Here is a 4776-nt window from a genome sequence, read left to right as displayed (position 1 = left end):
CTGTGGATAAATCATTTGACTCAGTGAACTATTTACTTGGAGCGATGCAGTGGCGCAGTAGGTAGTGCTGTCGCCTCACAGCAAGAAGGTCGCTGGGTTGCTGGTTTGAGCCTCGGCTCAGTTGCCGTTTCTGTGTGGAGTTTGCATGTTCTCCCTGCATTCGCATGGGTTTGCTCCGGGTGCTCCGGTTTCCCCCACAGTCCAAAGACATGCGGTACAGGTGAATTGGGTAGGCTAAATTGGCCGTAGTGTATGAGTGTGTGTGTGTGTGAATGAGTGTATGTGGATGTTTTTTCCAGAGATGGGTTGCAGCTGGAAGGGCATCCGCTGCTCAAAAACGTGCGGTTGGCGGTTCATTCCGCTGTGGCGACCCCGGAATAATAAAGGGATTAAGCCAACAAGAAAATGAAATGAAATAAATGAACTATTTACTTGAGATTCGCTTAAAATATCATTTAAATTAGTGAATCACTTACTGGAGATTCACTCATAACAGATAATTTGAATCGGCGAATTGTTTACTGCAGATTCACTCTGAACGAATTATGTGAATCAGTGAATTATTTACTGGAGACTCACTCTGAACGAATCATTTGAATAAGTGAGTTATTTACTAGAGATTCACTTGTACTGGATCGTTTGAATCAGTGAATCATTTCATACAGACTCACTCTGAATAAATCAGTTGAATCAATGAATTATTTACTTGACCCTAATTAGGTCATATGAATTAGTGAATCATTTACAGGAGATTCACTCAGAACAGATCGTTTGAATCAGTAAATCATTTACTAGAGACTCACTCTGAATGAATAATTTGAAATAGTGAATAATTTACTGCAGACTCACTCTGAACAGATAATTTGAATCAGTAAATCATTTACTGGAGACTTATTCTGAATTAATAATTTCAATCAGTTAATCATTTGCAAGACATTCACTCTGAATGGATCTGTTGAATCTGCGAATTATTTACTGCTGACTCACTCTGAACATATCATTTGAATCAGTGAGTCATTTACTGGAGATTCACTCTGAATTGATCATTTGAATAAATGTATCATTTACTGCAGACTTACTTTGAACAAATGATTTGAATCAGTGAATCATTTACTGGAGATTCTCTTGTAATGTAACGTTTGAATTGGTGAATCATTTACTTGAGACTTACTCTGAACAAATCATTTGAATCAGTGAATCATTTACTGGTGATTCACTCTGAATGGTTTACTTATAAAGCAACTTTCTGATGATCTATTATGTGCAACTGCAGCGAAAACACTTTTCATTAATTTAACATTATATTTAGTTTTTAAATAAAACTTGCCCCGTGCAGATTAGTTCGTTCATTCTGTAAATCATTTATTGAAGATTCACTCAGAACAGATCATTTGAATCAGTGAATAGTTTACTAGAGACTCACTCTGAACAAATAATTTGAATCAGTGAATCATTTACTGGAGACTCACTCTGAACAAATCATTTGAATCAGTGAATAATTTACTGGAGACTCACTCTGAACAAATCATTTGAATCAGTGAATCATTTACTGGAGACTCACTCTGAACAAATCATTTGAATCAGTAAATAATTTACTAGAGACTCACTCTGAACAAATCATTTGAATCAGTGAATAATTTACTGGAGACTCACTAGTAATGGATTGTTTGAAGCAACAAATCATTTACTGCAGACTCACTCTGAACAAATCATTTGAATCAGTGAATCATTGACAGGAGATTCACTCTGAATGGTTGACTCATAAAGCAACTTTTCTACACCAGTAAACAGCTCAGATGACTGTAATCATGAGGTCAGGTGACTCAGCTGATGTCTGCATTGTTTGCCCACATTTCTATTAAACATAATTACACTGCTCAAATCATTACTTTTGGCCACCCACATGTATATACTGACACATTATAATCTGTTATTCCTAAAGCAATAATTGTGTAGTATCTGTTATGGAAATATAACTGTGCTTTTGTTGCATGTTCAGACAAAGCCAGCCGTGTCTTCTCTAATGCGATTTTTGTGTGGAAGAATAACATGAATAAACAATAGAATTAATATCTGGCTACAGAAACCCGAAGGGGAAACATGCAAAAGGTCACAAATATTATTTAAAGGTCAAATACGTCTTCATAATGGAGTTATTTTTAGTGTAACAAATAAATAAAAAAATAAGTGAAGTTTTATACACTCATTTCGAGAGGAGCACGTGATATGGCTGATCTCTCATCGATAATAATCCAATCGGATTGAGCCAAGTCTACAATAAATAAACCAATTTCGGATCCTACTGCCTTTGTTTTGGAGGAATCCACCAGTCCAAACCATCTTCTTCTTTTTTTTCCATGACCAGGGGGAGCTAAAGAGACCTACAGTACTTATCTCAGAACACCCTTTTCATGCTAAATGCCCTGGGCTTAGATATATCCGGGCTCAGTGTTCTCTCCTGGGACAGCACGCCAAACCTGCTAATAAAATAAAACCTGCGTCAAGCAATATCTAAGTGTCAACTCATGAAAAAACAGAATTAAAGACAAAATTACAAATCAGACAAATTATAAAACAGAATCATTCATTCATTCATTCATTTTTTTGTCGGCTTAGTCCCTTTATTAATCTGGGGTCGCCAGCGCGGAATGAACCGGCAACTTATCCAGCAAGTTTTTACGCAGCGGATGCCCTTCCAGCCGCAACCCATCTCTGGGAAACATCCACACACACACACTCACACACTGCGGACAATTTAGCCTACCCAATTCACCTAACCCGCATGTCTTTGGACTGTGGGGGAAACCGGAGCACCCAGAGGAAACCCACGCAATGGCAAGGAGAACATGCAAACTCCACACAGAAACACCAACTGAGCCGAGGTTCGAACCAGCGACCTTCTTGCTGTGAGGCGACAGCACTACCTACTGCGCCACTACCTCACCATAAAACAGAATCAACAAATGAAAATAAAAAAATGTAATGTGTTTCATTTTTAAGTGAAGTTTAAAAAACTAATTTCGAGAGGAACACATGATATGATTGAGCACAGCTGGCCACTCATTTGTAATCAGTAATAATCCAATCCGAGTGATCCTAGCTAACTATAAATGGATCACTTTCTACCTTTTTTCCCTATCTTCATTTCGGAAGAATCCCTCCTTCCACCACTTCTCCTCCTTTTTCTCTCTCCTTTCTAAGGGGGAACTATCGAGACCTACCTGACCTTGGATCCTCTGATATGCTTATTGACCGGGCGGGAGCCCTGGGCTCAAATATCTCAGAGCTCAGGGTTCTCTCCCGGGACAGCATGCCAAACCTGCTATAATGCTAAGCATATCTAAGTGGGAACTCTTGAATTTTAATTTAAATTGAGATTAAAAAAGAGGTGAAAATTGTTTAAGTTTAGTTATAACTACTTTTAATAACTCATTTCTAATAACTGATTTATTTTATCTTTGCCATGATGACAGTAAATAATATTTGACTAGATATTTTCAAGACACTTCTATACAGCTTAAAGTGACATTTAAAGGCTTAACTAGGTCAATTAGGGTAACTAGGCAGGTTAGGGTAATTAGGCAAGTCATTGTATAACAATGGTTTGTTCTGTATATCAAAAAATATATATAGTTTAAAGAGGCTAATAATATTGACCTTAAAATGGTTCATAAAAATTTTAAAACTGCTTTTATTCTAGCCGAAATAAACCAAATAAGACTTTCTCCAAAAGAAAAAATATTATCAGACACATTGTGAAAACTACCTTGCTCTGTTAAACATCATTATATATATATATATATATATATATATATATATATATATATATATATATATATATATATATATATATACATAAACAGATGATGGATAAGTTGGCGGTTCATTCCACTGTGGCGATCCCAGATTAATAAAGGGACTAAGCCAAAAAGAGAATGAATGAACTAAATGAAAATAATTTTTAAAAACACAAACACACATGCATGCACACGCGCACACACACACACACACACACACACACACACACACACACACACACACACACACACACACACACACACACACACACACACACACACACACACACACACTACGGACAATTTAGCCTACCCAATTCACCTAACCCGCATGTCTTTGGACTGTGGGGGAAACCGGAGCACCCGGAGGAAACCCACGCGAATGCAGGGAGAACATGCAAACTCCACACAGAAACGCCAACTGAGCCGAGGCTCGAACCAGCGACCTTCTTGCTGTGAGGCGACAGCACTACCTACTGAGCCACTGCTTCGCCCTGCATTATATATTACTTTTGTGATTTTTTTCGAGTTATTTAAATAATTTTTTAAGTGTAAGTTTTTATGTTTTGCAGTGCACTTTTACTTTTTAGCTTAATTATTTATTTATTTTAACTTTTTATCATTAAAACGTTTTTACTTTGTCATTCTGGTGGATTGGAGTGTTTTTAGGACATTGTGAATAATTATATTTCTTTAAACATCATGAAATACATTATTATATTAACATATTTGTGTTGTGTCTGGACATATTTGAGAGACTGAAATGTAATAAGTAACACTTTTAGTTTAAAAGAAATTAAACATATTTAATAAAAATCTAGGTTTTGCAAAACTTTTGTTTTACTAATTAATTTCTTGCATAAATATATTTTTAATAATTACTTATGGGTGACGCAGTGGTGCAGTAGGTAGTGCTGTCGTCTCACAGCAATAAGGTCAATGGTTCGAGCCTCGGCTGGGTGAGTTGGCGTGTGGAGTT

This window comes from Danio rerio, chromosome 16 (genome assembly GCF_049306965.1).
Source record: "Danio rerio strain Tuebingen ecotype United States chromosome 16, GRCz12tu, whole genome shotgun sequence".
Classification (NCBI taxonomy): Eukaryota; Metazoa; Chordata; class Actinopteri; order Cypriniformes; family Danionidae; genus Danio; species Danio rerio.
This window is presented reverse-complemented; position numbering follows the sequence as displayed.